Here is a 12881-nt window from a genome sequence, read left to right on the forward strand (position 1 = left end):
CCCCTTTGCTCACCCACTCATTCCTCTCTAGCCAAAGAGTTTGGGGTTGAAACTAAACCAGAACACATCATCATCATTATTTTTCCCCAAGTTGCTATTTAAGAAGTTTAGACGTGCAGTTGCTTCATGTTGATGATGCTTGCTATTCTCCCTTGGGGAAAATAATCGGATGTAGTATTAAGACTGTCACTAAGAATTGTTCATGTATAATTTATACTCACAATTAAAAAGCATTTTTAACCAAGTGTCACAACACAGTGACAACTAAATTAGACTATGATTTACATTACCATGTGCTGCTCTTGATTTAGTGTCACTCTAGAGAAATTGACAAACAGCCCATGTAGAGCAAGGCACAGGTCTTAGTCAAGATAGGGCTCACTCCCAGGTGGGAATAAGGTGAAGGATAGTCAGTGCATGTTGCTGCCATTATGATTAATAATTAATATTAGAATATGTACAGCAATAGAAGTGCAGCCCTTTTAGTAATTGTATAAGACTACTCTAGATAGACACAAAGTAAATTCTTTTTACAACATAATTAAAATGAAAATGACCAAGTAACTGTAGAGAAACAAAACATACATATTTTATTTAATGTCTGAAGTTTTTTGTAAAGATGGGTCTTGCTCTGTTGTCCAGGCCTCAAGCAATCCTCCCACCTAGGCCTCCCAAAGTGCTGGGATTACTGACAGAAGCCACCAAACCTGGCCCAACTCTTTCTCTTAAATATGATGAAATAAAAGTTAAATAATTCAAGTGACAAAGTTGGTACTGAATCCCAAAACAGCTTCAAGTGCATTTTCAAAGGGGCCTATTGTCACACCATGAGTTGAAAGAGTTCTAAGGGATTTGTGTGTTTATTTGGGATATGTCTGGCAAAGACTGACTTATTCTTTTTTCATGGAAATTCAAGGATAAAATAAAATATATAAATTAAAAGCCAAGGATACAAGGCATGAAATAACATGGATATTCTGGATAAATCACATGACTAAATAAAGGACATCATAATAGAAATGGAAAACAAAACAGAACAAAAATGTGTTGTGGTAAAAGAAGTGACCTGGAATATTAAAAGTCAGAACACTTAGAGGAAACCATATATGACTTAATTTTAACTACTGTTTTAAGTAGTGATGAATTTGGGGACTGTAATGGCTACATGAGCTCTAACTAGACACCTTTATAAGTGACAACTGTAAAATCTGGACACAATATCTTGAAGCAGCTACTAGAATTTAAAAAAAAATAATACAAATTATTCTGTGGTGTCCATGTTCAAAAGAGGAGTTATATTTGCGTTCACTCTTTCTAGCCTGGGAGTAGGGACTATTGGCAGTCATAGATGAGCAGAATCCCTTGTGTGAAAAAAGCCCCAATTATCTGGTCTAGGAAATCAAAATACTGAGTCATGACAACTCTGTTTTCTGGAAAAAGGGGAGGGGAGTATCTAGAAGAGGAATATCTAGAGAAGGCATCCCCAAATTTAATCTATCTGCATCTCTGATAGACCTCTGAGTCACGTATGTGTAGAGCCAATTCAATGCAGTTTAGCTAAGGCAAAGGATCTCAAGTGAGGACTGAGTTGCTGTCCAAGACTAAGACAAAACAAAACAAACTAACTGAAAATTACTCATGGAAGAAGAGAGTATCCAGTCTCCACGGCTTAATATTCATGATGTCTGTGATAAAATACAGTCTTATGTGATATAAGAGAAGTATGAATAAAGAGCTCATTCTTAAAATTAAAAAGAAAGAAAGAAAGTGAAGCCATTTCTGAAATAGATGACTTAGATACTGAAATTAGTAGGAAAGAAATTTAAAGTCACTATTTTGACTATACTCAATTAATTATATAAAAGAAAATATTTCTTCACTTAATGAAAGATGAGAAATATAAGCAAAGAACTAATAATGATTAAAAAGACCAAATGAATCTTGATTTTTAAAAATGCAATAGTGAAAGAAAAAAACAGAAAACAAAATGACTAAATACGTTTAATAGCAGAATGGTGTCAGCAGAGGAACAAGTCAGTAAACCTGAAAATAGATCAACAGAAATTACCCAAGCTATAGGAAAAAAAATGCTGAAATGTAAATAAACAGAGCCTCCAAATATTATTAGATGCTAAATAACCTAACATAAGTGTCATTGGTCGTCCATCAGGAAAAAGAGGGAAAGGTATAAATATATTTAAAATGTAATGGCTGAAATTTTCTAAAATTTGAATAAAGATTTATATTACAGCTTTAGTGAAGAATACTTAAAATGAAAAATATCTGGGTAAGCATAACATTCTGTTTTAATTATTTATTTTATTCTTTCCTTAATTTATTAATACTGCATTTTACTGTTTAAAGTAAAACCGTAATCATTGTCTTATAAACATTTATAACACATATAACACATATCTGACACACATGACAACAATAGCCTCAATCATGGCTGGGAATAAACTGACTTATAAGGTGCCTAGATTTCTGTATTTTTTAGGAAATGATAGTACATTAATTCTAAGTAGACAGTTGTCATAGTCTCTCCATCCTACTATAACAAAATATCATAAACTGGATGGCTTATACATGACAACAATTTATTTTTGACAGTTCTGGAGCCTAGGAAGTTCAAGTTCAACATGTTGGCAGATTTGTTGTCTGGTAAAAGCCAGCTTTCCAATTCACAGACAGCATGTTCTCACTGTGCCTTCATGTGGTGGAAAGGATAAGAGGTCTCTCTTGGCCTGTTTCATAACACTAATCCCATTCAGGATGGCTCTGCCCACATGGCCTAATCACCTCCTGAAGGCCCCACCTCCTAATACCATGACCTGGGGATTAAGATTTTATTGTATGAATTTGTGGGAGACACAAGCATTCAGTCTGCATCAATTGTGAAAATTAAGAATGTAGACTGTAATCTAGTACACAACCAATAGGAAATTAATACAGAGAGGTATAGTTTAAAGACAATCGAAAAATTAAAATTTAATTCTAAAATTTGTACAAACTAAGAAAAGAGAAAGAAGGAAAAACAAAAGCCAAATCGGAGCAATTATGAAATAAATAATAAAGTAATAGACCCCAATCCAATTACAATAAATTATATTAAATATTAATTAACTTAAAATCTCAATAAAAATGTACAGACCTCATTTTTATCTAAATAAATGAGAAAAAGAATAGAAAATAAAGCATAAGTTAGAGACAAAAGAAAAAATCCAGAAATTGAGAACAGAAGAACAATAAAAATAAGTTATTAAAACCAAAGGATCATGGACTCTTGTCAAGGGTGCCAGGTTAATTCAGGGTGGAATGGATAGTCTTTTCAACAAATGGTGACAGAAAATAGGCATTCATATGTAAAATAAGGAACCTCTACATTTATCTTATTCATTACACAAAAATTCACTTGACAATCTTTAAATAAAAGATTGTACAATCAAAGTGCTAGAATATATATTGTCAATAAGAAGACATAGTGGAAAATATTTGTGGCACTGTGTTAGGCAAGATTTCTTGAAGATCATAGATACAAACACATGCAATGGAGGGAAATAAATGGTTGAATGGACTTTATCAAAATTAAAATTTATTATTCTTTGACAATTCACAATTAAAAAAAATAAAAGGCAGCTGGGCGTGGTGACTGGTGTCTGCAATCCCAGCACTTTCGGAGGCTGAGGCATGTGGATCATAAAGTCAGGAGTACAAGACCATCCTGGCCAAGACGGTGAAACCCCGTCTGTACTAAAAATGCAAAAAAAATTAGCTGGACATGGTGGCGAGAGCCTGTAATCCCAGCTACTTGGGAGGCTGAGGAAGAGAATTGTTTGAATTCAGAAGGCAGAGGCTGCAGTGAGACGAGATCGTGCCACTGCACTCCAGCCTGGGTGTCAGAGTGAGACTCCATCTCAAAAATAAATAAATAAATAGAAATTCAAAGGCTAGGAACAAATGTTTTCAAAACTATATCTGACAAAGGATCATTTCCAAAATATATAAACAATACTTATGATTCAGTAAGACAACTCAATTTAAAAATGGATAAGTTTTGAATGTGACATTTGACAAAAGGCATATGAAAGGTAAATAAGCATCAGAAAAGCTGTTCACTGTCACTACCCATCACAGAAATGCAGCTTAAATTTACAATGACATACCCATATGAATTATCAAAAATAAAAAGACTTACAATACCAAGTGCTGGTGAAGGTATGGAGGAAATAAATTCTCATACATTGCTGATAGAAACACAAAATTATACAGCCAGGAAGTAGTTTGGCATTTAATCACACACTTACCATGTGATTCAACAATCTTATTCCTAGGTATTCACCCAAGAGAAATGCAGACATATACCTATAAAAAGATGTATGTGAATGCCCTTAAAACTATTACCTATAATAACTAACAACTAGAGACACAAATATCCATCAACTAGTGAATGATAAATTGTTATATTTATATTATCATACACTAATCAGCAGTAAAAAAAAAAAAAATCAAAGTACTGGTACATAAACAACCTGTATGAATCACGAAAGTATCAGCTTATGTAAGGAAGCCAGAAGAATGATGAAAACACTCCATTTGTCCATATTTTTGATATTCTAGAAAAAAAAATTATAGGTATAGAAATAAATCCATCAGTAGCCTGGAGCTGGGAGTTGGGATTGAGTGCAAAATATAAAAGGTGGTTTTATTATTTTTTTTCTTTTTATGGGGTTCTAGAAATGTTTGATACCTTAACTGTGTTCATAGTTACATGATAATGTACAACTGCCAAAATGCATACAAATGTTCACCTAGTGGATAATTTTGTATACAAATTGTATCACAATAAACTGATTTATTATTGTTCTCCATGGGGAACAATAAACTATTCGCATGAACATAGTCTTGGTATTAAAGAAGCAAGCAATTGAGTTTCAATATAGATTTCTTTTTTCTGTTTTTGTTTTGTAGTCAAACACCATATATTTAGTGAATACATTTGGGGCATTTTATCATTTTAATTTCTGATCATTTTACCAATGGAAATTGTACTTTTCGTATTACTAGTATTTAAATATTTTTAACAATTAATTTTTAAATCATTTAAAGATGAAAACATTTTCCAGTAGATTTCAAATGTTCAGAATTTGAATTAAAATGTTATTAGCACTGAAAAGTTACTGTTTGTGTTACCCCACAGCAAAAGCTTCCAAGTTGGTTACCCCAATGACTAGAAGCATTTAAAAATATATTTTTATTCTCATTCAAAGTATTTCAATCTTCTGGTTACATTATGGCTTTGTGTGTTTACAGTTTATTCTACATTGGTGAACCAGAAATCCAACTTTTTATCAAATCAGCTCTGAGTCTAGAAATAAAATTAGAAAACGAATAAAAGTAGAGATATCAGGGCTCTTGCCATTTTTCTAGCAACAGGAAAATTTAGTGTATTATGGTCTAGTATTACAGATATGAAAATAGATGGCAAAATTTATATTACAGATTCCATTTTGAGAAAATATAACTCAGACACATGCTTTCCTGAAATTCACCATTTAGAATTGATCACAGTTAAATTACATATTTATGTATGCTATACATAGAATAAAGAAAAAAGCTAATTGCTAGGAATCTAAATTTGAAAACCCTATTATTTGAGTGTCATCTGCTAATATTTGGACCTCTTTATAATAAGAAACTCAAAAGCAGCCCATTATAAAAATATGGAGAATTCATGCTAAAAACCATTTCATTTATTGCGTCTTTCTTAACACAATTAATTTAAAGCATATCATTGTGCATGTAATTGTTTCAACAATTTCTTATTGTACTTGATTATAAAAGTTATTCTCTTCCACACCGTACCTCCCTCTATGTTTTTGTCATTTGATAAGTCAAGACCTCTTTTTGTAATATGAATGCGTAAGACGGAAGGACCATTTTATTCTTTGACTTCTATTCTGCATATATCAAATATTTCTATGACCTTAGTAAAATAAATGAGGGTTATGGAGTATTGTGTCGCCATAACAACAATTATTGAAGAAAAGGACTATTTTCATCCTCCAAACAAATATTTATGTCATGTCATGTTTATTATAGAAAATTTATTATAAAATAGATGGGGTTCATCATCTTGGGTTTAAGTAGAAAAATGTTTTCAGCAGTTATCAATTTTTTCATGAATACACAATTCATGCTAAAATTTTCACATATTTAAAATCACCCCATAAGTCTCATGCTTACTGTCATTTTATTTATTTATTTATTTATTTATTTATTTATTTTTGAGACAGAATCTCACTCTGTTGCCCAGGCTGGAGTGCAGTGGCATGATCTCGGCTCACTGCAACCTCCGCCTCCCAGGTTCAAGCGATTCTCCTGCCTTAGCCTCCCGAGTAGCTGAGACTACAGGTATATGCCACCACGCCCAGATAATTTTATATATATATATATATATATATATATATATATATATATATATTTTTTTTTTTTTTTTTTTTTTAAGTAGAGACAGGGTTTCAACATGTTAACCAGTATGGTCTTGATCTCCTGAGCTCATGATTCACCTGCCTTGGCCTCCCAAAGAGCTGGGATTACAGGTGTGAGCCACCACGCCCAGCCTGCTTACTGCTGTTTTAAAACATTAGAAAACACATGATTTTTTCTGAATATTTCATAATCTGATTAAGGATATAGCACTTATATGTGAAAATAATTATTTAATTATTAATGATAAATATGCCCTTGGGTAAATGAAACAAGAAAATAATCAATTGAGATTGATGTTGGTTTTGAAATTACAAAAAACATAGGAGGTTCAAAATATAGGAAGAACCTCTTAAGGTTAGACTATTCCTCAAGAATTTTATAAATTATATCATCAAAAACAGATTAATAACTAAAATATTAGACTATGTTTCAGGAAATATGGGTTTGATTAAGGAGGCAATGGAAAATAATTGAGTTTAGTAATGATGAGAGCAGGATTTCAGAGCACAAAATGTCCAAAATAGGCCAGGAAGACTGACAATAAAGGAAGATAAATAGAGCTAATCTGAGACACTATTGCAGGGTGCTGAATTACCCTGATTTAAAGTTGGGGCCAAGAGAACAAGAAAGATTTGGAGTAGCAGTGATCATACTAGGCCTACTAAGAGAGGCAAAATTGATACTGCTTAAACCAGCAAATTCCTGCCTACCCTCTACCTCCAGACTATATTTAAGAAGATTGGGAAGGCAAGATACAGAATAAAATCTTGGGGACAAAAGACTACAGAGTACAGCAGAGGGGGTAAAAAAATGATTGAGCCATTTTCCATATGTGGTAGCTAGATATTAGAAGCCCCTACCAAGGCCCTCTGAAGAACACACATAAACTTTTCCAGAGCTAGCACCTGGCCAACCTGACAAGCTGGCCAGAGAAGCCATGAAACAGCAGGGAAACAATGACAACTGAGGGAAGTTAAGTAAGGAAATATTTTTCTTTCCTCCTCCCCAACTCCCCTTCCTCATGTAATCAGAGCAATTATTCTTTGGAAATGGAGGTGGGCAGGAGGCATCTCAGGACCAGACCATGTTCATGCTTTCTTTATTTTTCTGCCTGCTAGAATGGGAGGAGAACAGAATAAACAGACAGCTTCAGATGCCTGGAGCTGCAGATGTGAACAGTGATGGTGAAGAGAGGCTGTCTGAATTTGAATTTGTTTTATAATTCTAAACTGGATTTTTAAAAGTGTTTAGGAAATTGTAAAATTCATCCAATATAGTAATCAAGAATGTTTCTACCTAGCTGAGAAGAGTGATTTGACGAAATCATATGGGAAAAAAATTAATATTATCTCACACCAAGTTTATAATATTCAACAAACGAATTAATCTGAGGGAAACAAATCCAGATGAATGACTGGATTTTGGACATAAAAGAAAGCAAAACTAAAACATGCATACAGCTCATCATTCTGATAGTCTTTAAGATTGTATTGCTATAGAATGTTTAGAGAGATAAGTGGGAAAGTTGCTAGTTTAATTTTATTTAAGTTTGTGAACTTCAAGAAGCAGTGTTATATAAGCAACAAGAAATACACAACTCAAGCCAGAGAGCTCTTAGCTGGAGATCTAGTTCCCATAGCTAAGAATCTAATTGAAGCCTTAGGAGGGATGAGCTGTGTGAAGTAAGACAAAGAAAATGATAAACAAAGCGATAAATCTTCCTTATTCAGGAGGTTGTAAAAAAACAGAGAAGTGGGAAAGTATATTATCACAGAGTGCAAGAAGTGTTAAATAGTAGAAATTCAGGTGTCTGCAAATTTGGAAGTGCAGTAAAAGTCAAGGAGGAGGATGAATGCTGGATTTCATCATCTTCAAGAGCAGATTCATTACATGAATGAGACTAGAGGCACCATTGGCAATTTGATGACAGGTGAGGACATTCAGTGACTTCATCAAGGAGGTTGACTCTGAAAGCAAGGAGAATCAACAAGTAATGTTTTGAAGGGACACAAGAATCAGGACAGATGATGTGTGGAAAAGAGATGAATGAAAGAAACAAGCTGGCAATAGCCGGCAGAGCAAGGGAGTAGAGAAGTCATCAGTGAGAGGGTAGGGAAGCCGGTCATCAAAAGAAGACAAGTGGTACCTTCAGGATATGAATTTTCAGTGTTTAGAATTTTCTCTCTCATAGGGCTATTATTCACTAGTATTGAAGGAGGAAAGATATGAATAGATAGTATGGCTAATCTAGATGTGGACATTAATTGGATTATCTTGGAGGGACAGAAAATGGAAAGGATACTTTCCATATAGTAAATAGGATAGTTTTGAAATAATTGCTTCTAGTACCCTATCAGGAAGGTCTGAATATAGAATATAGAACTAGAATATAGAACTAGAATATAGTTACTGGTATTGTTCTGAATTATATATTTTACCACAGTAGGGAGGAGAAACTATTTAAGAAGATAAACTCTATTATGTCATTCTGCATTACAATCATTACAACTATTCATGCAATCAAAGATGAAGAAGGAGTTTAAAAACATCAAATGGAAGCTCATATTCTAATTCAAGTGGAAGTAGTTAAGAACTTAGAGATTGATATCCCTTTGAAAATGAGAGGTGAAAGCTAAGAACCACAACTTTTCCTGAAATCATGAATTATTTTGTGCAGTCACAGTGATGATGATCATATTTTTAAGACATTTATACAGGGTAGAAATTATACTTTGAAACTACTGTATATTATTTAAGCCACAGATGATCCACGGTTATAAAAGAGAGAAAATCAGCAACATGGTCTTGTGATAAAATATTCTATCATTTGATGCTGGCTTTCACCTTGAAATGTGATCTATGAAAGATCATCTTACTTCTATTTTCATGACCTCATCCAATCTTAAAAGTAAACATTATGAGCTTAGTTACTAAGCTCTTGCACATAATGTTATAGGACACAGAAAATAAATTATTGTTAAGCATTTTGTACAAGCCAAAGGTCTAATGTAACTGAGGACAGAAGAAAAATCCATGAATAGAAAGCTTGCCAATGTTATTTTACAAATATTTGACTCGAAAGTTTGCATTAGACCTTTGAAAATGAAGAAGAATAGGAAGTCTAGCAATTAGAAACAAATCTCCTTTGAAGGATCTTAACATGTAAGCATTTATAACTGCTTGTATTATATTAAAATGCTTTTCTATTTGTTAAAAACCATAATGAGTGTTTGATTGCATTGTAAACCATATCATTATCTTGTAAGTGTTCAGTATTTAAGCAGACTGCAGTTTGCTGTGGATTAAAATAATAGTCAAAACATCAAAGACAAACAATGTGACTATTTTCTCTATTTGGATATGATTTTGAAATGCTGGCAATGGCTTTGATTTTTGGAATATGAACAGTAATTGTGAAGATTTTTAATGTATCAATATAATAACAAATATGAATATATGAATAATGTCTTCTGCAAACTTTATCATAAGTCAATAGTCCTTTCCATTTTAAAATGGTATATTTCTTTTCTAGAAACATATAGCTAGCATAAAACTTTTTAGTAATCTACTGCTTTGCTTCAACCAAAAACAAAGCAGAACAAAATACTTAAAGAAAACTGTCATTAAACCATTGTTTATCCTCCTCCCCTTTACATTTTTTACCTTCTTCTTTTTAATAATCTGAATTGTGCTAATTTTTTACCCATATGTGCAGATTTTTCAATGTTTTGAAAGTAGGTTTTGTACCACATGGGAGAAAACTGTCGCACAATGGCAAAGTAGAATCAGGCAAATCGATTGAAAGAAAAACTGGTGATGAAGAAAGAAGACCCAACCAATAACAACGGTATAATAGATAAATTATCCTTATTCTTTTGATGTGAGTTTTAAAATTTGGAGTTATTTATAGTTTGGAAGTGTCCTCTTTTAATCATTAAAGCACCCTATAAAATTAAAGGCTAAAGACCCAAGTTATAAATGACAGAAGTCTACACTCCTTTTTTAAAAAAGCAGTTTATGTAACAGTGGAAAGAGATATCTATATAAGTATTAACCATCTTACCCTGTTCACCATTTTATAGATTTTGAAGGAATACAAGTTGGAACAAACATTAATAATTTGGCGTCAGACTTATACTTCTTACGGTTAACAATCCAAACTTGTAATATAACTCAATTAATTACAGCCACTTCAAAGTAACATTTACATAATATAATCATGTTTTATAAGAATGATTTTTTTTCTTAATCAACAGGTTGGTACTCATAATATTTATATACCATATTAATGTTTCAAACAGCAGAATTTGCACTAAAACTATTCAATGATTTTTTACGGTAATGCTATAAACACTTTTAGTTATTCAAAATTTGCATTTGGTTGGACATTCTTTCAGTTCTTTAGTCACTGATACTCCTTAACAAATGATTCCTAATATATTCCAGTAATTCAAAGAGTAAAGGTACAATTTTAAGAGTCACTAATACCTCTGTTATAGTTTTTCTAACATTAGTGAACAATGCCAGTCAGATAAAATGCCGTTGGTCCTAAGAAGGAGTAAACAATATATCAGGCCACCTCTATATTTTTTAAAAATTTGTTTTCTGTTTTATAGAGGCAGAGTCTCTCTCTGTCACCCAGGCTGGAGTGCATTGGCATGATCCGGGCTCACTGCAGCCTCTACCTATTAGGCTCTACCAAACCTCCCACTCTAGCCTCCCGAGTAGCTGGGACTACAGACAAGTGTCACCATAACCAGCTAATTTTTGTATTTTTGTAGAAATGAGATTTCAAGCATGTTGCTCAGGCTGGTCTGGGCTCAAGTGATCTACCAGCATCGACCTCCCAAAGTGCTGGAATTACAGGCATGAGCCACTGCGCCCAGCCCCACCTCTGGCTTTCATGGGGCATCATGAACAAAGATTCCCTTTAGTCCTCATCCTGAAGAAATGCAACCCCTGCAGGAAAATTCTAATGAAAAAGTCAGAAAAGCAGTAAGTTAAGCACATAGAGTCTGGTACAAGTGTGCTGATTCCAGTGCACAAAGTTGTTTTGGCATCCAGGGATATCAGTCAGGGAAAGAGGATAAGGAAAGTGGAGATGAGAGGCATTTGAAACAGACTTCCCAATAGTCCATATTATCGAAGTCTATGCAATTTCATTTTGCTGTAGTATATAATAATAAATAAATTGGGGCATCCTATTTAAATTTGTTATATTTATTTATGGATAATATTAACTGGTATATACATGATCCAAAATTAATTGGAGCATTCCAATTTGGATATTTTGCTGGTTCCTAAAACAAAAAGAAATTGATGATTGACATAAAATATCCATATATTTTTAATTATTGGTAATTGGAGAAAATGAATGTCTCCTTTAAATGAAATCAATGTTTATTAATCATCTAATAATAGGTTCTTGATATATCCATTTGTTGATGAGATAATCAAATCTACCTTGAATTCTTCTGCTTAATCTTAAAATTACCAAATTCAAGCATATCTTTTTCACTAAACAATGAAAAACTAAGTTCATCATATAATGTTTATTAATAGGACAATCACTAATGGAAATTAAAGAAAATATTGAATGATTTTCTGCTAAGATGCCAGAGTAAATCCTTTATATTTATAGACTGTGGTTCTACAGGTATTCTGAATTATAATATGTCTTTTTGGCATATCAGTAAAATTATATTTGTCAGATTCTCTTGTTATTTTTGCTGCATTAGGAGTGTGACATTATGCCATTTCTTCTAATTTGAAAGATCTTAAAAGTCTATTCTATAGTAAGGAAGGGGATGATATTTGATTTATATTCATATGTCATCATATTTTCTTATTCTTTTCTATTGATATATAATAGTTGTACATATTTTGGGGGTAGAAGTGATATTTTGATAGATGTATACAATATGTGATGATAAAATCAGGGTAACTGAGATATGCATAACCTCAAACATGTATCTTTTCTTTGTGTTGGGAACATTTCAATCATTTTCTTCTAGACATTTTTGAAATATACAATAAATTATAGCTAACTATAGTCTCCTTGTTATATTATTGAATACTAGCTTATTCTTTCTATCTAACTGTTTTTTAACCTGGTCCCCAACTTCTCTTCACCCCTCTCCTTCCTCCACCCTTCTCAGCCTCTAGTAACCACCATTCTACCCATTACCACCATGAGATCCACTTTTTCAGTTTCCACATCTGAGTGAAAACATGCGGTATTTTTGTTTCTATGCCTGGCTTCCTTCACTTAACATAATGATCTCCAGTTTCATCCATGTTGCCGCAAATAACAGAAATGTATTTATTTTATTTTATTTTTTTTGACGGAATAGTATTTCATTTTATAAATGCACCACATTTTCCTTACCCAT

General features: G+C 32.8%; 1 protein-coding gene across 1 annotated transcript in view; it reads left to right on the forward strand.

The window, feature by feature from the left end:
- The window catches only part of GALNTL6 (polypeptide N-acetylgalactosaminyltransferase like 6), a 1202623-nt gene that overhangs the window by 80782 nt on the left and 1108960 nt on the right, over nucleotides 1-12881 (forward strand). The gene's annotated exons all lie outside the window — the stretch shown is intronic.

This window comes from Macaca fascicularis, chromosome 5 (genome assembly GCF_037993035.2).
Source record: "Macaca fascicularis isolate 582-1 chromosome 5, T2T-MFA8v1.1".
NCBI lineage: Eukaryota > Metazoa > Chordata > Mammalia > Primates > Cercopithecidae > Macaca > Macaca fascicularis.